This window comes from Triturus cristatus, chromosome 7, assembly GCF_964204655.1.
Source record: "Triturus cristatus chromosome 7, aTriCri1.1, whole genome shotgun sequence".
Taxonomy (NCBI): Eukaryota; Metazoa; Chordata; class Amphibia; order Caudata; family Salamandridae; genus Triturus; species Triturus cristatus.
The window spans coordinates 1,154,134,586-1,154,160,326 of NC_140590.1; positions in this window are offsets into that span (position 1 = coordinate 1,154,134,586).

Below are 25,741 nucleotides of genomic sequence, written 5' to 3' on the forward strand. Positions count from 1 at the left end.
GCATTTTAAAAGAAAGGGTTTCCAGTCATAAAAGGTTTACTACTTAGACCAAGATTCTGATGTGAGCACACCTTCTCCCAGCGGTAGTAAGTGGGCACTCCAGGGAAGGAATGGCCAGGAGATTACACTCATACTGGTCTGTGGATCTTCACAACTTCTTCTCGACCCAGTTCCACACTGGAAACGATCAGAGATGTCAATAGCGCCCCCTGCAGTACCTGAATTGTATCAGAATCTGAAAAAGGGCTGTCTCTGTATGAGATATATTTGAATTCAGAACATGCTCATTCTCTAAGTCATCTCTCAGGTTACCTTCATTGTGAGGGTTCAACCTTTATTTCATGCTCTTTGTTAGGTAAAAAATAACCTGGTCACTGTTATGGCTCCTAAAGTATTCATCAAATTCCATCTGTAAGAGCTCAATTTGAAAAACAATTTCAATTGCATAGATAACGCCCGCACATGTTCAGAGCTATGCCCATTAAAACGCAGTTGAAATCTAGACAAATAATGTCCGTTTATTTGGTGCAACCTGTTTCATTCAAAATGTTTTTTTAGTGGTTTAAGGCTTTAAAGCCTTCCAACCCCCTTCCCGTGCATTTCTGTTGCTTGTGCTGGCTTCAGCTCGAGCTGGTCTCAACCACTCCTTACCTTTAACCTGTCAGCAGGCACCCCTGCCAAGTAATTGCCGATGACATGCAAGCCGTATTTTTTTCAGAATCCCCTTCCTGCCTTTTTGTAAGGAAAATAAACCATAGCGGTGCCCCAACAAATATGACAGGAAAAATAACAGCACTTGTACTTGACCGATACGGGACTCGCGCGCCCACCCTCCTGCTGGAATCTGAAGCCCCCCTTCCCTCTGTCAGCAGCTGGGGCAGGCGAGATAGTCAGCAGCTGGGGCAGGCGAGATAAAAGAAAGACACGCTGGCTGAGGGGCTTCTTCCAGAGCAGCCTGCTTTCAGACAAAATAAAGAAAATGCGGTTGCGATATCACTGACAGTAGACACAACAAGCATTTCTAATGCAATAGGACTCGCATTTCCGCGAGACCTATTGCATTGCAAACGGGAATGCGGGCGGGGGCGAGAAGGCAAGGATAGCAGGAGTGGGGGCGGGGGTGCAAGAAGGCACGGACAACGGAAGTGCCGGGGAGGGGGAAGAAGGCTTTCAGACAAAATCAAGAAAATGCGGTTGCGATATCACTGACAGTAGACACAACAAGCATTTCTAATGCAATAGGACTCGCATTTCCGCAAGACCTATTGCATTGCAAACGGGAATGCGGGCGGGGGCGAGAAGGCAAGGACAGTGGGGGCGGGGGTGCAAGAAGGCACGGACAACGGGAGTGCCGGGGAGGGGGAAGAAGGCTTTCAGACAAAATCAAGAAAATGCGGTTGCGATATCACTGACAGTAGACACAACAAGCATTTCTAATGCAATAGGACTCGCATTTCCGCGAGACCTATTGCATTGCAAACGGGAATGCGGGCGGGGGCGAGAAGGCAAGGATAGCAGGAGTGGGGGCGGGGGTGCAAGAAGGCACGGACAACGGGAGTGCCGGGGAGGGGGAAGAAGGCTTTCAGACAAAATCAAGAAAATGCGGTTGCGATATCACTGACAGTAGACACAAGAAGCATTTCTAATGCAATAGGACTCGCATTTCCGCGAGACCTATTGCATTGCAAACGGGAATGCGGGCGGGGGCGAGAAGGCAAGGACAGCAGTAGTGAGGGCGGGAGAGGGTCGAGAAGGCATGGACAACGGGAGTGCGGGCGGGGAAGAAGGCAAGGACAACGGGAACGGTGAAAAAATAGTGCTCTAAATAACATGTACCGTACAGTGTAACACTTGAAGTAAAGAGGCCAATAGCCATGGGGGGTACAAATGACGACATGGCCATAATAAGCGGGACTAACAAGCCTCATAATCAGAAGACAGAATTTACGAAGGACAAAGACAGAAGCCACTGAAAAATATGGACGCCTTGCAGAGCAAGCAGCGCTTGCGTGCTGCCGCTGAAGCTCGACCTAAAAAAACAGCCGCATCAGGCGAAAAACTTGGGGGTGACCATACAAAAAGAGGAATTTCCTTACAGCGCAAAATCCTTTTTCATTTCTTGGAGGAGTGCTTGAATGTACCCCTTTGTATCAGGTGAGGTGAGGTCTGCTGCTGCAGGGCCATCCCCCACTGGCACCCCCTCTACAGCTTGGTGGGTTTGGTGCCACTCAGCATGTCCTTGATCGTTGAAGCCCGCTGGGGCTTATTGAGAGGGCAACCCTTGAGGGTCCCAGTCTTGAAGATCTCGACGGACAACAATCTTGCGGGAGTCTCAACACCTCAACCACGAGCTGCACCCGCTGGTAGTTAGGTCTTGTAGAACGGGGCATCCCCGAAGCACAGCCTGCAGTTGCAAGCTCCTCTACGGGCCCAACCCTGCCCGCCAGAACTCTCCTCACTGGTTCCGCTCAGGCCCTCTGCTACCTCTTTCACAGCGGTGGCTGCCCCTTAGCCACCACAGGCAGTTTAAATGGTGGTGTCAGGTGATATCGGAGGCCCTTTCTCTGGAGGTCAGGTGTAGTGGGCCATCTTGGGTCCCTGCCTTGGCAACGCCTCCCAATACTACTTTCTTAAGGAACATTCATGTTGTGGAGATATGTAAAGCATCCAATTTGAGGCAAGTGGACACTGCCACAAGGCACTACTCTGTTAATGCAAAATCCAGGTCTGACGCCCTAAGAGGTCAGGCCTCCACGAAGAACCTCTTTGGATAGTGCATAATTTGTATTTATTTTCTTTCCACTGCCATTCCAAGAGGTGTGTTTCAGTTCTGTATTCAATGCTTACGACGAACAGTGATGACCCCTTGAAAGAGAAAGAAAAGTTGGTTACCTAGAATATTAGATCTTAAGGAGAATCTTTATGCAAGTCATAAGCTTCCCTTCCTCCGTCTGCGGGAAAGAAGATGGAAGTTGTTGCTTACTAAATGCAATACATAGTCCACATAAAAATAAACTGAACGTACTGCCGTTGACATGGCATGCTGGGAAACTGGTGGTGTGTGCCGTTAAGCGTCAGTGTCACCGTTTCAGCCTCGACAGCCTGCAGCCTATTTAGCTATAGTGTCCCATTTTTTCCGTTTTACATTTGTGAAAGAGCTTAAACGACTGATATTTTAAATGTTTTCTTTTTTTGAAGAAATGTAAAGATGTGAGCCGTACAGCCTAAAGTCAGACTACCAAAATTATGTTTTTTTAAAATTGGATTTCCCAGAGAAGCGTATATAGCATATATGTTTTATATAATGTGTTTTGAGGAGCGATGTCACAGCTCCAGTCTTCAGTGCTTATGGCTTCATTGAAGATTCTATGAAGAAACTCCCTTTTACAAGACCCATTTGGGCTATAAAAGTAGCTATGCAGTTTTCACATTTTTAAGACCTAACCAGAAGTGGTCGCCTGTGTAGGTGACATATACTTTAGAGATGATGAGTAGGGAATCCAATTGGAAAGAATGGCAGTGAAAATCGTTGCCTAGGCGAGCTATAACATTTACTTTAAAAAAGTATACATTTTCATCTTACAATATTCTCCTTTAGGATATGATTTTTGAGCGTAGGAAATGGATTAGCATCTGATTTCCTAAAACAAAATGTGTTGCACTGAAATGTCGGAGCACTCCAAGCTTTAATTGATTTTCTGAACGCACATATCTGCCTCACCCTACAGAGCCAGCTAGATCACTTTATCAGCTAATGGCATCCATTGTTTTGGAACAGGATTGGACAGAAGAACATGTAAGCTTTTAAATGAGTTACTGTCTGGCAAACTAAGAAGACAGTGTTTACAGACAAATGATCACAGACTGAATTTAGTCATCTGTATGACACCCAATAAAGACAATAAAGAACAAAATACATATTTAACATGTACACAAACTCTGCTGCAAAGGAACGTTTCACTCTTGAGAAGAAACTACTGACAGCTGTGTCAACAGTGATACTAAAACAAAGGGCTATAGCCCAGAGAAAATTATTGATCCCATTGAAGTCTAATCGTATGTTTGTCGCCGGCACTGAAAGCAATATACATAATAATATACATAATTTCCATCCCAGAGTAAACTAGGATGGAACTCAGTAAAGCTCCATATTTGTGTTAACACTAACTACAGTGTACTTAATTCAAAAGCACTCTAGGTTGTAGCATGAACAGGTAATTACTGAAACAACACATATTATGTCCGAAGGAGCATACCCTTTATTATTCTATACCAGTATACAGTCAGCCAGGGGGAGGAACAAAGCATAAACACTCTTCTGCTTGTGCAGCAATAAAAGGGATCTAAAGACGAAATTTCCGATGCTGACTTTCTATACAAAGTATATAGGTGATTATATAGCACACATTATTGAAATACATACCTTATTGTTAATATTTGACAAAATAGACCCCAAAGTCCCCACCTTTAGTAGTCTCAGATTTAGCTTTTTGTATCCCAGTATTATTTTGGAGTTAGAGTATTGGCAACAAAGTGAGTTTAATATTTCTTAAGGAAAATCAATAAACGTTAAACAGCTGATAGGGAAAAGTAGCTGAACTCAAAGCAAGTCTATCCTTAGACATGTGCTACATACAATTGCACATCAGAGACATGGCATATATGCTAGAGGAAGTTGCATGCTGATATCCTTGTATTTATAATGTATAATTAGCTGAACACAACTATACGTTTTGAGAATGCAGTGAGCTGTAAATAGGCAGTACTGGCTGTAGGTATAAGACATAATACTGGGGCACTTCACAGCAATGTCAGATTATGGGAATGGGTGTTGTGTAAATTCAGGGAAGCGTGTTGGAGTTGAGAGGTGACAGTGGAGGGCCGATGGTTCATCCAGAGAGAAAAGGGGCAAAGGGTAGGCATGGTGTGTAGGGTTAAAGGATGGCTATAGAAATAATATTTTGAAACAATTAAGTTTCCTTGTCACGTTTGTTGAAACAAACGCTGGGAGAGGCAAACCAAAGTTTATGCCCGAGGTCCCCCAAAAGCAAAATGCTGATGACCCGTGATAGCAATACATGTAAGAAAGTATATATTGCAGCATGCAGTGAGCTAGCTAGTGAAGCCACTTGTGCTTGGTGAACATTTTCTACTGCCTCTCACTAAAGCTTCATTTACCTTTGAGATGGTATACTTGGATCACAACAGTAAGCTGCCTCCGACAAACTGGTGCAAATAGATCGTGGTGGCCTTTTCCCTGTACTAGATTTCTGTGGATTTCACCACAGTGGCAGGCTGATGATCCAAATGGTTTAAAGGATTTTCTGACCTTAGTAACATTGAATGCAGTTCACATATTTCACATACACAATGGCCTGGTCTTTGCAGCAAAATCCCTGGCTGAAGGAAAGATTATAGAAGGCCCTGACATCGCGAGTGTTGAATGCTAGTCTTTCATGGTTCAATCACTGGTAAATGATACCTTGAACAATCTCCTCAGAGCTGTGCTGCAAAGTAAATCATTGTGCCAAGTCATGTTGGGAATGTCTGTGTATGTGTCTGAGCTCCTAGGGCCTTTCTATTCTCGTAAGACTTGTCTTTACCTGTGGGATGAAGTGACAGAAACTGGATAAATCCTGAAGGATCACTCAAAGTTGTTAAGGTTGTGGCAAAGACAGTGCTGGATGGGTACCTAAGATCATCACATTGGTTTAATAAAGTATATATGACCAACAACCATCTGGTTTAGTATTTGAAATTTTAGATTGACATTAAATGCACCACCAGTGTAACCCTGCCTCCTACAGGGATAAAGACAATTCACCCGTATCGTTCGCCTCAGTTAAACCTCAACATGTGGCTGTTGCTATACAATGGACTTCTCATACCTCCGAGCTCAGCATGGTATCAGAGATTTCCCTGTTTAAGCTTCAGATGCTGCATCTATCCTCAAACAACATGCTACATACTTGGTGTAACATCCTAAGGCTGACATTTTATGGCTGGCCTTTCAGCAGAACATTAAAATTAAAAAAATGTTCAGCCATCTTCGACATGAACTTGGCTGACCTTGTTGGCAATCGCTTTACTCCTGCGGATAATCGCCACTGTTTTACAGCCTCAATCAATATCTCTTAGAGTGTGCTGAGAAGCATCTCTTGTGAGCCTCACTGATTACTTATGGCTCCTTTTGAATTAATGTGGACTACCAGATTATGGGTCCAACTGTGATGATTCAGATTCTGCACCCTTTTCATTTCAACCTGATGACAAACTATCACCTAGGTGATATGTTTGTCCATGTGCCAGTTCCAGTTTTTTTTTTAACAGATTTTTTTGTTTAATATCTGTTTATTGAGCAACTTCAAATAAGAAACAAACAATGCTTGTCGAACAGCTCAAAAGAAAGGGATGAGGAGGGAATACATGATAAACAGAAAAAGCGTATCCCATACAGAAAAATACAAATGTTGATTATGGATACCCATAAAGGCTATTTGAACGGGCTGCAGCAACCCTGAAGTCGGGCCAAGGCGACAGCAATGGAGAGAAAAATCATTCACCGAGGGCATAAGTCTCACGTACAGCCCCATGGGGTGTAAGCGGTACCCAAAGTTAACAAAACAGCACACAAAGAATAAGCAGTCCGAAAAGAGTCCACGTTATACAGCAGGGAGCCAACCAAGACAAAGTAGCAACCATGGGACACAGCAGAGGGCTCTCACCCAATCAGGAAACACCTACCACTGTGCGACAGCACTCAGCAATTTTATAACAATCAACATGTGGAATTATACTGAACAAACAGAGATGAGAGATGAAGAAAAAGTAAAAATTTCCCCAGAGAAAAAACAAAGAGCGGAGAAGAAAAAAAAAAAGGCAAGAGAAAGAAGAGTTCAGAAAGCGCAAGAACAGGAAAGGAAAAGAAATAGAGGAGTGGATGCGCCAGGGAAACGCGGGGGAAAGGCTAGCCGTAGATCCCAGCGTGGAGCGTCGGAGCCCTCCAGACTCAATGCAGGAATCCCTCAGGCGACATTATCTACTCGAGAGAGTCCGGTTGTCCACCTCGAGAGTAAGGCTCTACAGGACTATCAAACAGTTGTAAGGCCCTCAATCTAGGAGGCATTAGGCGTGAGTGTTCCATTGTAGTAAGATGATGCACTAAGGGGCTCCAAATGCGATCAAAGCGGGTGTCAGTATGAGCAACACGGGCTGTAAGCAACTCAATTGTGAGAACATCCCATAGGCGGAAGAACCATGCAGCAATGGGCGGGGGATGGGGACGCTTCCAGCAGGAGGCAATAGTCTGACATGCTGCTCCCAGTAAGTGTAGAATAAGATGCCAATGGGCCGAGGTCATGGCTCGCAGCGTACCTGGCCGAATGCCAAGTAGCACAAGAGATGGGGCAGAAGGGACTGGGAAACCCACAACGTCTTTAATATGGCTGAGCACCTCCTTCCAGAACATAGTGAGTTCCGAGCAAGACCACTAGATATGCAGAAAATCCCCCCCCCGGGCAACTTGACACCTCCAGCAGAGCGGGGAGGAGTTTGGGAACATCTGATGAAGGCGGACTGGGGTATAGTACCACCGGGTCATCAATTTATAGGCAGATTTGCGCTGTGCAATACTACGATATGTCTTAGAAATGTCCTTCAATAAGCGATCCCAGTCTTCCTGGGAGACGTCAGTGGCTAAATCCGCGGCCCAACGAGTCTGATAGCCATGTCTCGGTACCGTCCCCGAATGCTGAAGAACCGAATAAGTCTTAGAGATGAGGCCTTTAGAGCCGTCGAATCGACGAACCAGAGTTTGAAAGGGAGTAAGACAACGAGTTACCTCCCGGAAGTGTTCAGGGGCGGAGAGCCAATGACATACTTGGTAGTATTGCAGACGTTCCTTGTCTGACAAGCGAAAAAACTGTTTACACTGGTCAAACGACCGAAGGGTAGAGCCATGAAAAAAATCCTGAAGAACTCGACGACCCTCTACAGTCCAGGCTTCAAAAGAGCGGGGCTGAAGCACAGGGGGAAAGGCTGGATTGCGTGTAAACGGTGTATTAGGAGAGGGGAAAGCCGTGAGACCGAGAGAGAGCGCCAGTCCATCCCACACCTCCAAGACCGCTCTCGTCGGCATCGCCAAATAAGCACTTCATGGGCGTGCAGAACGTGGGAGCCAAGCGAGATCCCAAAGCGGTCTTCAAGCCACCGCCCGATCCATGTGAAACCAGTGTTTTTCACTTTCAGGGACAATCCATTCGGAAATAAAGCGTAGATGGCAAGTCCAATAATATTCCATCAGCTTGGGACAAGCCAGTCCCCCCGCGATCTAGGAAGCAAAATTATCTTGTGAGAGAAGCGGGGCGTGACTTCCCCCATATGAATTTGGTAAATTCACGCTGTAGGGCCTGGATATCCACATGCGGTATGGAGGTGGGAAGTGACTGGAACAAATAGAGAATTTTAGGGAGAAGAGACATCTTAACAGCATGAAAGCGGCCCAACCAGGCCAAGGAAGCACCTCCCATCGTCGCATCTGTTCGCGAACAGCATTGCGAAAGTGAGGCCAATTCGAGGAGGTCCAGGAGGCAAGTGTAGGGGTTAAGTCAAGACCCAAGTACCGTATAAACTCATCAGTCCACTGCACAGGGAGAAGGGATCGAAGGCTCTGGACCTCCTGCTCTGGAAGCGTAAGGTTGAGGGCGTGGGATTTCTCCAGATTAATACGATAACCCGAAGCCGCTTCAAAGGCGGCTAAGAGGGTAGCCACCGCAGGCAGGGAGGACAATGGAGAGGACAAAGATAGCAACAGGTCGTCAGCGAAAAGGGAGGCTTTGTGTCCAATACCCGCCATACAGATGCCCTGAATATCCCGATGGCAGCGGATGGCGATGGCCAGGGGTTCGACCACAAGCGCTAAAAGAAGGGGGAAAAGTGCGCACCCCTGCCGCGTGCCCTGGTGAATAGATATGGGGGCAGTGGTAGAGCCATTAAAGCGTATACGGGTGGTGGGTTTAGCATAGGGGGCCATCAATTTGGATATAAAACCCGGTCCCAAGCCAACCTTCAAAAGGACCGCCCCAGTCCACGCGATCGAACGCCTTCTCGGCGTCGAGGGAGACCAAAGAATGCGCGGCGGATGTTATCAGCTCCCTGACGGTGCCGGATAAAGCTCATCTGATCGGGATCGATAAGCCCCGGGAGATGTTGTTCCAGCCTGTTCGCTAGGACCTTCGTAAAAAAAAGTTTTTGCATCAGTGTTTAGCAGAGCAATAGGGCGAAAGGAAGCCGCCAGAGTCGGGTCCCTCCCAGTCTTAGGGATCAGGACAATCTCAGCCTCATCCATCGTCGGTGTAAAGCCTGTGGTAGCCGTAAAACCATGAAAAAGATGGAGCAGATGCTCCCGTAGCTGAAGATAGAAAACTCGATAAAAAGAAAGTGGAAGGCCATTCGGCCCCGGCGTCTTGCCCATCGGGAGTTGCTTCAAGGCTTTAGCAAGATCATCATAGGTGAGCGGTTCATCAAGCAACCCTTTAAAGTAAGGGTCAATCGGGTCCCAGGGGCAAGCATCTAAAAACTGCTCAATCGCCTCCGGGGAGCAGGGAGCCTGAACGTAAAGCTCCTTATAGAAGGCCATGAGAGTATTGCCCTTTTCTGTCTTCGAGGTGGCCCAAGAGCCGTCAGGGCCTCTGAGCCTGTGGATGTGAGCGCAAGCAGTCTGGGCTCGTAACCGCCGAGCCAGGCATGCCCCTACCTTGTCGCCCCCGACGTAGAATTTCTGCTTAAGGTTGACAAGCAGGCTCTCAGCTTTGTTAGTGCGTTGAAGGCGAAGTTAGCCACGCAGAGCCGTTAGACGATGTTTATTAGCAAGAGAAGGAGAGGCATGATCTACCCGTTCCTGATTTTTAATATCGCGAGAAAGGGCATCTTCAACCAGACGGGCCTCACGGATCTGCGCAATAGAGATAGAGGTGATAACCCCGCGAATAGTAGCCTTGAAGGCATCCCATCGAACATACTCAGGCGTATCATGAAGGGTGTTAGTCACAAAAAAAGATTTGATTTCCTTACGAATATCCGCCACGTCAACCGGGTCACGGAGGGTTTGAAGAGGCATGCGCCAACGCGGTAGGGGATCCTGTCGAAGTGCGGGGAATTGTAGCGTAAGCAAGACGTGCACATGATCAGAGATAGAGATGTCTGAAATAACTGCTGTGCATAGATCCCACACTAGGGGGAGTGAAAGAAAAATATTATCGATCCCGCAGTATGAAGGGTGGACGTGGGAATAGAAGGAATAATCTCTGGAGTCCGGGTGTAGGTATCTCCATGCATCAACCAGACCAAGATCCGTAATGGCGTTCTTCAAATGTGCTGACATCGCCCCCGAAACCTGATGCGCCTGTGCCGTACGATCCCATTCAGGGTCCCAAACGAGATTAAAGTCCCCCCCACCCCAGGTCAATAGTTGTAGAGACCGCACGCAGTAACATCCCCAGTTGCTTCTGCAGATAGGCGTCCTGCTTCTGATTAGGGGCATAAATGTTAACAAATGTACAGGAGCTACGGCCCCAAACCATATCTACCTTTAAGTTTCTCTCCTCATTCTCAGCAATGCACTGGGAGGAGGTCGCTTGCCAGCCGGACTTAAAGAGAAACGCCGCCCCACCAGTCTTGGTTTGAGAACTTGCCCAATATTGGACAGGGTATTTGCAATGAGACATTAGGTGGGTGTCAGAGGAAAGCAGATGGGTCTCCTGTAGAAAAAACACATCAGGGTCGTGTTGCGATAAATAGCGCCACACTTGGCGGCGTTTGGAAGGTGAGTTGAGGCCCTTGACATTAAGGGAAAGGAAAGTGACAGTATGGGTCATCGTGTAGAAGAGAGGATGTCGCGCAAATGAGGGCCAGCAGAGGCAGCGTTGGGAGCCAACTAGGGAATAACGTAGGCACATGGCAGGATCCTTAGCCGATAGGGAAGGACAGCTCTGAGAGCCGACTAGCAGGAAGCATAGATAGGGAGGAGAAAAGGATCCCACTCTCAAAAAAGCCAACCCTCCCGCCCAGTCCACATAGGTGACAGAGAGGCAGGGGTAGTCGCAGCAGCCACTGAGCGCGCCAAGGAGCATGGACCTAACCATTCCGAAACACCAGCCAACCAACACCCCCCACCAACCAAACCTGATGATACCAACATATGAGCCAGCCTGACACATCCGATAGGAACAGAAGAAGAGATAGGGAAAGAAAAGCCCAGCGAAAGAAAAAAAAGACAAGACAAAAAGAACAAACAGACCAACGGGGACTCACTATGGCAGAGTCTAGACAGGAGAATCCAGAATCCCAAAGGCGGATCATCCCAGAGAAGTCACTCCCTGATGGGACTCCAACAAGGGGGGGTGGTGGACACACATGAGGCCCAGAGCCTCCATCAGCAGCCTCCCATGCAAGTCTGAAACAAAAGGCACTTTAAGGATCAGTCTCTGAGTTCCATCGTAGGGGCCCTACTCAAATGGGCCAGGTCAAAGGGAAAGCCGTGAATATCCCAGCTCTAAAACGGCTTAATTCGGGAGAGAAGGAGAGGCACTCAGGGAGCGCACCTGGGCAATGGCCTCCTGTTTGGCCTGGGCAGAGTCAAGTTCCCTGGATAGACGACGAGAGCGAGGTGGAAGAACAGTGGACCACTCCGGACGAAGAGAGCCCCTGGGTCGAGTATCTGAGGATGGAGGGTCGTCGCCATCAGAGTCAATAGGAAGGTGAAGAAGACGCTTTGCCTCCTGCAAGGAGCGGACATTCCGATGTCTGCCCTCCCAAGAAAACATTAAGGCGAAAGGATGGCCCCACTGGTATTTGATTCCAAGGTCTCTCAACTTATCAGTCACGGGCTTGAAGCTCTTCCTGCGCCGGAGAGTGGAGGGTGCGAGGTCCTGAAAACTCTGGACAGAGAGACCATTGTACGAGATCGTTTGCACTAACTGCACTTTGCGAAGGATGGCCTCCCTGTCTGTGTAGAAATGGACCCGTGTGATAATGTCAGGTACCAAATGGGGGCGATTGCGAGGGGTAGGTAACCGGTGGGGCCTGTCGAGCATAGGCGGGGAAGTGCCCTCTCCCTCTCGGATGGCATGAAGGAGATCTGCAGTGTACGAGAGGATATCTGACCCTGCCGTTCCCAATGGCCAACCTCGAATGTGGAGGTTGTTCCGCCTACTGCGTTTCTCCAAATCCTCCTGCTTCAGTTGAAGGGTGATATTCTGGTCCTCAAGCTCAGCGACCTTCATCCAGAGGCCCTCAATATCTACTGTCCGAGTGTCCATCATGCGCTCGAGACCGTCCACCCAATCCCCAAGGTCAGACATCTTCCTACGAATGTCTTGCAGCCCAGTCTTAAAGTCCTGGCGGAAGGGAGCCAATTTCAGCCTTAATTTCTTGCAAGAACGCTGACATATATGCCTGAGTGACAGGCACTCCAGAGGCCGGCACCCCAGACAGCTGCAGGGAAGAGGCAGGGTCATCTGGTGTGGTGGGGAGCGATTTAGACCATAAGGAGGTCACCGGGTTTTCTCGGGAGGCTGTCGTTTCAGGTTATTTGGCCCCTCTATGTTTGGGAGGCATGATTGCGACGTACCGGGGCGGCACGTAGGGAGCTGCAGGGGGGCGCTCACCACAGGGATAAGGAGTGCGCAGGTAGTGCCCCACGTAGAGTCGTTCAGGCCAGAAAGTGTTCGAATAAGCCAGGCGCCAGAGTGCCAGCTCCCAAGCGTGAATTCTGGAGATCCGAGCCGAGACTACGACAGTGCAAGGAACCAACCCCCACAAAGCACCGATCCAAGGCACTCCCTTGCAGTAGGTCGCGAATCTCAGCATGACTTCAGGGCCAAGTAGGGAGAGGCGGGCCAAGCACAAAGCAGAGGCAAGCTGAGAGGGCGGAGGCACAGCGGTGCCAGGACCAGGGCAGCCCACATTAGGTCCCAGGGGCCCCCAGCAATCACAGGCAAGGAGTCAGGCTCACAGCTGGGCCCAGGATGCCCGAGTCGTCAGGGCAGCCAAGGAGTACAGGGAAAGTCACAGGAGGGGTTGTAGGAAGCCGATCACTGTCGCTGTGAGCCGGGCAGCAAGCAGGGGCACCAGCAACAGGACGAGGGGTGCGAGGGTCATACAGGTAGACAAAATGGCGGCGGGCCGGAGGGAGACCTGCGTCACACACGCCTGCAATCCCTTCGCCCCCCGGTACCTCCGGCCTCTCCGCGGCCCAGCAGTCGTCTCTCCCCATGTCAGGTCTGGCAGCAAGAACAGTCTGCAGGTTCCGCAGGATGCAGCAGGCTGCAGAAGGCCCCCCAGCCCCACTCCGCACCCGGTGGTGATCAGCAACGGGGGCGGCCTCCGAGGGATCCATAAGGGGCGCCCAGGCTCCGCAGCGTCTCCAACGTGCTCCAGGAGCTGAGTCCTGCACTGCAGACCACGGGAGAGGGCAATCGCCGTTGCTTAGGACTCCTCCATGGCAGTCCGGGAAAATGGCGGCAAGCGCCGGCCTGACCTCCGGAGGATGAGGGCGGCGGACAGCAGGGTCCCCGGGCCTCGCTCACAGCGGTAAGCAGGTGCATCAGAGACCCCCAGACATCATAGGGGCATCCACAGTGGGAGAGGATAGCTGAGGCCAAATAAAAGGGCAAAAGCGGGAAGCGCCGGAGTGGAGACTCGATGGCAGATGTCTCACTCCATGCGCGCCAAAGCCAAGCCTCCATTCGCGCCCAAGCCACGCCTCCATGCGCGCCCAAGCCATGCCTCCATGCGCGCCCAAGCCACGCCCCAGTTCCAGTTTTAAACAGAAGATAAATAACTGCTTCACCCGAGGAGTAACTACAATATATAGATAATGATAACTATGAGGATATGAATTTTTGTCTTCATTATTGTGACTGTTTTTTGCACATCTGAATGATACTAATGTGATGACCAGTAAGTGGGAACACTACCTTACACCAGATGCATATAGCTCATTGTATTAGACACGATTCACTGATCCACTATCTGTATGTGTTGCAGCCTTTGACAGGTAAACTCCTTACAAAGTTTAAAGTTAGATATGCACCTGTTTCCCTTATTATATCTTGTTGGTTGGAATAGGCGGATGGAATGCCACCATTTCCTGCAACTCCACTCAAGGCACTGAATAGTAGCAAGTGAAGTGTAATGGTACATTTTTTTTGGGCTGTACCCGACCCTGATGCTTAATATTCCTTAGTAGAGCTATATACCAGATCACATCTAAGAGCCTCCAGTCAAATTTAGATGAGTTTTGTGCACATCCGAACCATTTCTGCTTCAGAGATTATCATGTTCTATCATATTTAATTTAATTTCGGTTTTGGACGCTTTCTTCAGATCCATGCATGGCGGACTACTTTCGTGTTGCTTAATGCGTGTGAATCTTATGCACTCCTGGCTATGGAACTCTTTATAAAATTTCCATTACAACAACTTAACCTTGAGGACTCTTCAAGGATATGGAGACAGAACTCCTCTACAGTGCACCTTTCACTCTTAGAGAAAAAGCCACTTTCTTTCTCAACCAGCTTGACCATGCTAAGAACAAACCCAGGGAGCTCTTCAGCCCATATCAAACAACCCTTACCTCTCCTCATAAAACAACAGCCACCAATGAGCGTTGTGAAGAATTTGCTAGCTTATTCACTTATAAAGTCGCATAAATTGCGCAATCCTTCATCCAAGTCACAAATCTGACATCCCTACCCCGCTGACTCCCATTCCCCCATGGTAGCCCTCCTCCAGACATAACCAATGACCAAATGGCCCCAAGAAAAACTAATGTCAACTATGGTTCCTTCAAGTGAAAAACGATTCTAATTGGTCTGACTTCCAACCTATGACAGAAAGTGAAATCTTTAATATAATTGCAAACTTGAAGTCCACATCCCACACTACTGATCCCCTCCAATCCACAGTAGTACAAAACCTCAACCATATCATTGCCACGTTCTGGACAATAATCATCAACACATCTCTCCCCTCAACTCAACCCACATATAGATGAATTCATTCTCCATGAGACTTCTAATCAGGATTCAGGAAAAGCTGTAGCACAGAAACTGCTATGCTCAAAATCTTGGATGACATTTACAGATCCGAAGATTAAAGTGACGTATGCCTCCTAATCCTACGTGACTTAGCTGCAGCTTTTGATACTGTAAATCACCCAGCATTACTTGAGACGCTCAAGAACCGCACTGGTATCAATGGCACAGTCTTAAGATGGTTCAAATCTTACCTGAAGCATTGCTCGCAACAAATAAAAATCAACTGCTGTCTCTAAAAACCTACATTAGTTCCTCATTGTGTACTGCAAGGCTCAGTTCTCTCCCCATCCCTTTTCAATCTCTTCATGGAACCCCTTACTATTATTCTAAACCTAACAAGAGTCAAATATCACCTATATGCTGATCCCACCCAACTCTACTACAAAATTAAATCACCGACAGCCATCCTACATCTGAATACCACACTAATCAAGATACAAACTTGTCTTAGCACCAACAGTGTAAAGTTGAACCCCAACAAAACGGAGCTACTACTTTTCTCCCCTAAAAACAACCCTCTAATCCAAGATTGGCTCAAGAATCTGGATGCCCAATTAAATTGTTCTCCCATATAACCAACTCCGTAAAGTCCTTGGGCATCACCCTGGGCAAAAACATGTCAATGAAGGACCATGTCAACAACTCAGTCAAAGGAGCGCTTTACACACTAATACATCTCAAGAAAATTGTACCATTCATTTCCCCTGATGATTTTAAGACAGTAGTGCAATCTCTAGTCCTCTCAAAACTGGATTATGGCAACACCACCTTCACAGGATCCCTGAAAAATGACCTTGCCCGTCTAAGAACAGTTCACAACGCGGCGCTTGGCTCTTAACAGGTTTTAAATGGTTAAAGCACATCTCATTGGCCCTCAAGAACATCAATTGACTTCCCATCGAAGGAAGATGTATCTACAAGACTGCTTGCATCACCTACAAAGCCCTTCACATGCATCACCCAAACTATCTAGATACCAAACTTTCTAAAGCAGGAAGAGCCAGGACTCTGAGAAACTCCAACTCACTTCTTCTCATACCTCCCACACTGAAAAAGAAATCCTCCCAGAAACGTTAATTCTCTGGAAATGCACCTAGGATCTGGAACTCCCTAAAAATCTCAGCTGCAACCCCTACTTCTCCTGCTTCAAACAGGACCGTAATTTCCTACTGCTCTACAAATACTTCAACAAACACACAAACTGAGCTATATTCCCAAAGCTCACACCCAAACCGACTAGACCTGTTGCAGCAGTCGATTGATTGTTTTCAGCTGTCTACTATGTCATTTACTCCATTAACATATACTGTTCTGATGTCTGCTTATTATAACTACCTTGACTGCCTAACAATTTTCTTTGTCTGTATATATGTATGTACTCCAATCAAATGTCGCATTATATGTAAAGAGCTCTGATACTTTTGGGTCTAGCTAGTGCTGTATAAAACCTATAAATAAAATAAATCTGAGGTACGCCTCTAGAAAACTCAAATTTTCAATGGACTCCAAATTTTTCTTTGCCTGTTTTCAGCAAAAGCCCAATTTCTATGTGTTTGAATGTCTACTCAGTTATATTTTGCTCTCAGAAGAGCCAAGAAAGAGTATTCTTTAGCAAATTTTGAAATAGCTTATGACTGGTAGTCTTAAATTTCTTTGCTTCAAGAGCATCTTTCATGTTGGCTCTTATTGTGTGTGCACTTGGCTATTGAAATCTATATCAAATTCCATAACAGCAACTTAACCATTAGGACTCATCTGGAGGTACGCCTCTAGAATACTCTCCAAATTTCAGTGGACTCCCAACATTTTTTTGTCAGTTTTTAGGAAGAGCCCATTTTCTATGTGGAAAAGTATTTGAATGACTGCTCAGTTATATTTTGTTCACAGAACTGCAGGAAAATTTGAAATAGCTAGATGGCTAGTAGTCCATCTAGGTTGTCAACAGAAACACAAATAGACAACTGCTTGTGTCTACTAGAATACCTTTCATGTAACCCTCAATAGTATGAAATTAGCGAAGCAGCAATATTGACATTACACATGGTCAGTAGTGTTTGGAAGTCATGCACAAGAAAATATGTGCTTTAACATTTCCTGAAAAATATGTTTATGTGGAGATAAACTCTTGGTCTGCCTCTCAGGTATGTAGTGATTGCTACCCATCCTACCCAATGAAATGGTTAATTGTTATAATGTGTTCATCCTTAACATTTGATAGTGGAGAAAGAGGAAATTACCCTAAGCCAAGGGAAGTGGCAAGTTAGAGAAAAGTGTAACTGATAGAGACTTCAAGCTGCAGATTCCTTACCTTCGAATATTCTCCAGGGGTCAGACTGGATCCAGAAAAGTTTTGTGTTCAGTACTCCTGTGCTCTGGTAAGTGGCATAATGCTCCGCATGGCGTCGCCACACTGAAAGGGATGTGCGCAGTGCGTATATAGGCTCCATCCAAGCATGCTGACGTCTGGGTTTTTTTCCCACCCCAGTCAGAACAGATCCGGGAAGAGCTACCTCCAGTCTTTTTTCACTGACATGTTTTCAAATTTTTGTTATTATTTTTTAGAGACTTTTGCATCGAGGATGTCAGTTGGAAAAGTTGATTTCAAGCTGTGTGGTGCCTGTCCCCGACAGATGTTGGTGACGGATCCGCATTTGGTGTGCCTCTGGTGTTTAAAGCTTGACCACTATGCCAAGATTTGCATTGATTTCCATGCACCCCAAGGACTTGAGGGAACAGTCCCTCAAGCACCTCACTGTGGGACACACACAATCTTTGTCAAGAGGAAGGATCAGTCAAAGAGCTACTCCACGCACTTGTTGTCGAAGTTGAGGTAGTTGAGGAAGTTCCACACTTGCAAGAAGAGGAAGAAGTCAAACAAATCTTCAACTTCGCCACATCCGTCAAAGTCATCTGGCGAGACGAGGAAGCATCAGCACTTGAGGCCAAGCTCTGTGATGAAGCCTTTGCCCGGTCTGTCTCCGTGGCTCCCAGAGTTTCTGGAAACCAGAGCAGCCCAGTTACATGAATTTTACAAGGCCATGCCCAATATTTTATTCGGCCGGAGCGGCGCTTATAGAGCCACCTCCACCTTTCCCGGCACCGGCTCCAGTTGCGACACCCTCGGCGCCGTCGAAGCTCAACAGCTTCACCATCCTATCATCATTCACGACTCCACACAGAGCCCAACGGGCATCGAGCAAGGGTGGCTCTATTGCCGACCGGTAGGACTCCTCATGACGAAGCCAGTGCCTTAGTCCTATGATAGTCCTGGATAGGTAGACAAATGGAAGAGGTCTACAAACTTTATGGATACCAGTTAGAGAAACCAGAGAACAACTGGTATGAGGAAGATCAGGACGAAAGTACTGATCTTTGGTAACAGCAGCAACACATAGAATGACACGGTGGCCATCAGACCTAGAACCACTCCCTCCAACCACACCAGAAACCTCGGAATCATCATTGACAACAAGCTCCCCATGCAATCACAGATAAAGGCCGTCTCCTCCACCAGTTTCCTCACTCTGAGCATGCTACGTAAGATCTTCAAGTGACTACCCCTACACATGAGACACCCTGTGACACAAGCCCTCATCAACAGGCAACTGAACTACGGCAATGACCTCTACGTAGGAATCTTTGCACACCTCCTACAGAGACTTCAGACCATACAGAACGCTGCAGCCAGACTCATCCTCGGCCGTCGCCGACTAACTCACCTCACACCCCACCTCAGGAAACTCCAATGGCTCCCCATACAGAATAGATGCCAATTCAAGCTGTTGACCCACACACACAAGGCTCTACACACCAAGGACTGACCTACATTAACCACTGCCTGAACTTCCACAAACCATCGAGAAGACTACGCTCCGCCTCCCGTTCACTTGCCCATACTCCGTCATCTATAGAAGCAGAAGTGGAGGTCATCCTTCTACCACATCACAGCAAAAACCTGGAACAGCCTCCCCACTCATCTCCAGATCATCACCTCACTTCTGTAATACCGAATGGTCCTCAAGACTTGGCTTTTCGAATAAGCCTCCGGAACCTGCAAGCTCCTGGATACCCTATTGGGTGATTAGCCACACTTTATAAATACTGATTGATTGATTGATTGATTGATTGATTGATTGATTGATTGATTGATTGATTGATTGATTGCGGATCTGGCAGATGCCACTGGTCTGGAAACCTCCCCAGACACTGGCCTGGCCTCTCTCCCTACTTTGGCTTCAGAGGAGGGTGGCTCATTCACAATGGTTGTGCAGAGGGTGGCTGCGTTCCTGGTCCAAGCCCTGCACAGGGACTCCTGTGCATAGGAGAATTTTCTGCCACTATCGCCCTGCCCCAGCAGACCCCAGTTTCCTCACCCAGCACCCTAGAGAGCTTGGTGATCCAGGATTCCACATCCAGAATTACCCATGGCGCATTCCCTACCACTCCACAGGAAGTCCAAAGGCTGGTTACCTTCGGGAAATGGATGTTTTCTTCCGCCATCCTGGCACTACGGTCCATGAACACCACGTGCCTCTTTGGCCGATACTCCCATACTATCCGAGACTCAGTTGCACAAGTACTGCCCATGGTCTCGGAGGAGGCCCAAGCCATACTCTCTCAAGCTATAGCTGATGGGATGAACACAGCCATGTTCTCTATCCCATATTGACTGGGTACAACGAACTCGGTGGGTAGAGGATTTAATTGTCAGTGGCCCTTAGGGACCACGCATGACTGTGAACCACTGACTTTTCAGGATATGTCGAAGCCTCACTTATGGACATACCCCTTCATGGCTCTTGGTTGCTCGGAGAAAAGGCGGGCTCTGCGCTAGAGCGCTTTAAGGGTAGCGGAGTTACGGGTAGGTCCTTGGCATTTCCATGGTCCCACACCAACCATAGTCCACATTCTGCCCCTTTTGTGGCCAAGAAAGGGACTTCCAACCGCATCTTTACAAGCCTAGCCAGCAATCCTCACATCTTTCCATGGCTGAGGATGCTGTTCTCACAGACCATGTAGAATTGGCAGCCATTCCACCCCTACAGCAGCTGCAGCCTCCAAATCCCTTTAGTATGCCCGCTGACCATCATGGACATCCGGGGGGCTCTGGATACACCATTACCTGCACCACTGGAGGTCAATATCATCCAACCATTGGGTTTTGAAGCTTGTCCAAAGGACCTACTCACTCCCCTTTGTGAGCACCCTTCCCCACCCTTGCTACCTACATATGACAAGCTGACGGAGGACCACCTCCCCTTGCTTCATGAGGAGGTGTTAGCTCTCTTGGCCAAGGGAGCTATAGAGAAGGTACTGGCATCAGAAGTAGGTCTTGGTTGCTATTCCTGCTATTTTCTGGTGCCCAAGAAAGACGGACAACTTTGTCCTATTTTAGACCTGCACCTTCTTAGTCTCTTCCTCAAAAAGGAGAAATTCAGAATGCTCATGCTTGTGCAAGTCCTGACTGTCATGGACACAGGAGATTGTATGGTATCCCTTGGCTTGCAGGACGCTTATTTTCACATCCCTGTTCTGCCTTCCCACTGGGGCCACCTGTGGTTTACTGTGGCCAAGAGCACTTTCAGTTTGCCATTCTGCCTAAAGTGATGGCGGTGTTTGCAGCTCATCTGCGGAGGTCAGGGATTCCAGTCTTTCCCTACCTTAATGACTGGCCTTTGAAGGCAGGGTATCTCTCACATGGTCCAGATCTCGGAGGGAACTGTAAAATAGACTTGCAGTGACGGCTAACGAACTGCAATTCGGTCAGTGGCAGGCCCCTCGCCTTTTCCCACCCGGAGCAGGTGCCGCCTAAATAGGCACTGCACATGTCACTTCTGGCGCGGACAATGCCATGCAGAGCAGAATTATGCCACTGACCGGTGCACAGGGGTACTGCTCACAAAAAGTTTGTGGATCCTGTCTGAAGCCTGGGGAATATTCTAAGGGAAGGAATCTGCAGCTAGATAGAGTTTCTTCCAGTTAAGGCGTTATGGAAAGTAAGTAACTTGGGAAAGCGCGAGCTCAGCTGTTGAGCACTCTTTAGATTCCCGCCCAAATCGAGCTTTACGACGCCTGAGATGGATAGAAATTCGGTCTAGGTAGACCGCAACGATCCTTCTGCCTGCACCCGCTGTTGTGGCGTCCCCGCTCTCATCTCAGCCGCATTGAGGGGAACTACAATATCCAGAACTCCCTCTGTGGCGCACGGCCACCCACGTAAGCAGGAAGCGCCAGGAGGCCCTTCAAAAGGCGTCTGCGGGCTCCCGCAGCGCGGGACAAACCCGGGCCAAGGGCGGGCCCATCTGCGCCCGTCAGAGCCCAGAGGAGGCCGGGCTGAGCCACACCATTTCACAATTGAACTGTAAGCTTGTGTTATTTATTAAGATCTTATTCTGCTTGAGTATCGTTGGTTAGCCTCATTTGTGTATTCTGGCAGGTTACGGTTTTGTAAAAATGAGTAAACTGAAGCTGGGTGGTGGGGATGTAGGTACTCTAGATGCCTTTTTAAGCAGCGCAGAATCCGCATTGATGCACAAGATTCAATTGATGGAGCGTAGGCTATCCCTCGAACCTCTGATTCCAATTGGTAGCTGCAGATCTGCAGTGCAGACTTTCCAACAACCAATAGAATGTACACTGACCCTGAAACACATAGTATCCAGCCTCACATGACAAACACTGATTTAGTGCCACCAATAAACATATTCATGGTTGCCACCAGGGGAAAGAAGCTCAACGGGGCATAGGTGGGGAACCGCCATTAAAAAAAGGAAAGGTTGCGGGCCAGTAAAGCCAAATCCGCCACCCCCAAGAACAGCCCAACGTAAGGCAGCTACCATTGGTAAAACAGGCGTTTACCAGCCTGTAGTAAACCCAACCAATAGCACTGCAGATCACGCTACTAGCACAGCCCAACCAGTTCACACATCCCCACAGCTCAACTTAGAATGTTATGCTCGTTGATAGGCATGAAAATTTCAGCCATGATCGAACCTTTACTTAAAAAATTGACCTCGGTTGATGATAGATTAAAGAAGGTTGAACAGGGAATCTTTGGTACAAACCAAATAAACCCTAACCACTCTAATGTACAGGAGAATGGTGGGATAGCTAATCAACAGGTGGGGGTACTTTATATAGTGCAAATGGGAATTCCGGTAAATGTTTGCAACAAGCCAGTTTCCATTGCAACAGCCCCAAGTTTTGAGCCCAACCGTTCTGTTAATTTAACTAATGGTATATCTATGACAACGAAGCCGCAGCAAGGGGAGAGTGACATTAGGAGTAGGCCCCTAGAGATATCTGAGGCAAGTGATACGAACCCACATACTTCTTTGCATCTCCCACCGGAAGCCTCTCCCTATACAGTGGTTCTTGGTAACGTTCCTAGGCTCCCAACTGACGCCCGTGAACATTGGACAACGTTAAAGAATAAGGCCTTATATTTGGTTGGGCAACAGGACAGGGAAAAGAGACCATCTGTTCTCTTAGTTCAAAATGGCACGCAGAATCCGATGGATTGGGAAGTGACGCAAGTCCCTACCAGGTGACTGCGTGGTACTTAGTTTTAGATCACCAACACTGGTTCAATATATATTGGAAACGGCTGGGCATTGCTTTACCAAAGCAGATGATATAAAAATCCTTCCATTAGGTTTTTTTTACAAACCGCAGAGCATATCTAGGTTCAATGAGTGGCGTGGATCTCATAGATCCCACAATCAGTATGATTATCCAGTGCATACAAGTAACCAATTTGAAATCCTCAACTCCTTAGAGGAATTCGATTGACTGGGAACAACCAACATTTCCCCATTAACAGTTTTAAAGGAAAACATGGGTGAAGAGGAGGTCGATATGAGTTTGGGTTTTTCCACCTCTGTTGTGCCGCCCCAAATCTGAAGAAGTCTGTCAGGGCACAAAGGCTTGTAGTTCCATGAGTGTAGGAGTGGTGTGTTCACCCTTGTTGAAAATAAGCTCTAGTGCTATGGTGAATGGAACTCCCAAAAGAGCAGTAGTATGTCCTTATAACACAACTAGCAACCCCAGCTATGGCTTACTGGAACAAGACCTGGTGTTAGATGTCGAGGTAACCAGTGGTCGTGACATTACGACCAATGGTCTTTCAAAAACTCAAATGACCATAGCTTCTTGGAATATTGCAGGGTTATCATCTAAAACCGCGTCTACAGACTGGTCATCATTTATTGATGGCTTTGATGTGTGGATATTCCAGAAGACCTGGTCCTTGGATAAAGTTTATTACCCGGGCTTTCTAAATTTTTCAAAGGCTGCTATAGGAGGACAGAGAGGAAGACCGATTGGTGGGCTGACCTGTTGGGTTAGACAGCAGGCGGGAATAAGGGTGGATGAAGTATTTTTAGACAGCTCGGACATTATGGCCATACGAGTTTGTTCGACCAATGGTCTTGATATACTGATTATTAATGTTTATTCAAGAGGGCAGCCGGGTGGCAGGGGATCTAGTGTGGTTACTGCTCTTGATGTATTCTTGGATAATTTACGGGGCACTTGCAACTTGATTATAGCAGGTGATTTTAATTGTTGCTTTGAGCCACTGGACCAGGAGGATAGAAATCTTAGTGAAGAGGAGGACGTACAATGGAACATCCCTCAGCTAGAATTAGGTCCTATTAAAAAATGGACAGAGGCCGCATTACAACTGAAGGGCTTTTGTCTGTAAAGGGGAATGAGGGCAGTAAAGGGGAGGACGAAGCCAGATAGGCTGGATGCAAATTCTTTTGAAAATGGATTAAGAAGTAGCCGGATAGACTACATCTTTATCAAGGTAGAATTTTAGTCATCTGTCCTGGATATGGAGGTTCAGAAGCGGACCGAAAGTGATCACAATCCACTGGTCTTAAAAATACAGGATGTGGGTTTTTGTTAGTCACTAGGAAAGTTGTGTATAGTACAGAAGAGGTCACATTAACTAATGACATGAGGAGAGTCCAATGGGCAAAGATTGTAAATAATGAGGGAGAATTGGCACAGATGAGAGGGATTTGGTAATGGGCTCAACGACCAAACTTCTTGACCGTGACTCACAGGAGGATGCTAATCTCATTGTTTTTCAGGGCCATGAAGACCTGTTTAAGAACCTAAAAAAGTTTTTTATCAAAAGTAGTGGTGGAACCTCTTGCCATTATGATACGCCGGTCCCCCGACGTCCGCGGTATCTTTCTTCGGGGTGTGGAGCATAAGATCGCCCTCTTCGCGGACGATCTCCTTCTCACCCTATCCGACCCTTTACGCTCGCTGCCGGCGGTACACTCGTTGCTTCAAACCTATGAATGCGCCTCTGGACTTAAAATTAACCACGTGAAGTCCTGGGCCCTTAATATTACGATCCCGGACGAGGAACTTCCGACGCTCCAGGCTTGCGTCCCTTATCAATGGGCAAGCCGGTCGGTGCGCTATCTGGGCCTTAAGTTGACTCCAGATCTAGCCACCTGGACGCAGGCCAACTGGCAGGACTATAAACTTTCAGTCCTGGCCGACTTACGCACGTGGAAAGCTTTGCCGCTCTCTTGGCTCGGTCGTCTCAACACGGTGAAAATGTCTATACTGCCGAAGATCCTCTATCTCTTTCAAACCCTGCCGACGCCTATTCCGGAGCACCAAAACCAGGGGCTCCCACGCGAACTTGTCGCTTTTATATGGGGTGGAAAGAAACCACGCTTTTCTAGTAAAATCTTGAAGCTCCCCCAGGATAGGGGCGGACTCGCCTGCCCTAATCTACTTGACTACTACTGGGTGTCGCACCTCCGCTTTGTACTGGAATGGGGAGCATGGGAGAGTGAAAAGGTGTGGTTTCACATGGATAGGGCAGTCCCTTGTCGTCCGCTATGGGACCATGCCTGGTTGCCTCGGGAGGCACGCCATCGCAGCGCCTATATGGCTGTCCCCACCAAAACGGTCCTTGTGATTTGGGACAAGGTGGCAGTCCGCAGGGGCCTCACCACCTTCCCATCCCCTCACACTCCAATTGCTCGCAAACCGCAGTTCCCTCCGGCGTGTCGCCCACCCTATTTTGCGAACTGGACGGAAACCGGTTGCAGGACGATACGGGACTTATTCCTAGGAGAGAATATTAAAACCTTTGCCCAATGCAAACAAGAATTTGGGCTAACGGAGAAGGACAAATTCCAGTATATACAGCTTCGTCACTGGATACATGGCTTCTCCCTGACGCAGGCAGCCACGCGACCCTACACTCTGTTCGAGCGTTAGCACGCTCCTTCGGCACTTATAAGGGGCTGATCTCTCGTATATATAAGGTACTTCAGCATTCGCAGCGCCTCTACCCTCACCCATACCAACTGCGATGGCAAAGCATCTCCGGCTCAGGTGTTACCCCTTCTCAATGGGCAAGACTCTGGGGAGACATCCCCAAAATTTTACGTAGCATTCCCCAACAGGAGTCGGCTTACAAAGTAATGACCCAATGGTACTACACCCCCGCTACACTTCAAAAAATGTTTCCTAAGGCATCTCCCTTATGCTGGCGTTGTACTCAGGCGCTGGGAGACTTCATACACATTTGGTGGACATGCCCTTTCCTGGCTACCTATTGGAAAGAGGTCCTTAGCCATATCAAAAAAGTGCTAGGGTACCCCCTG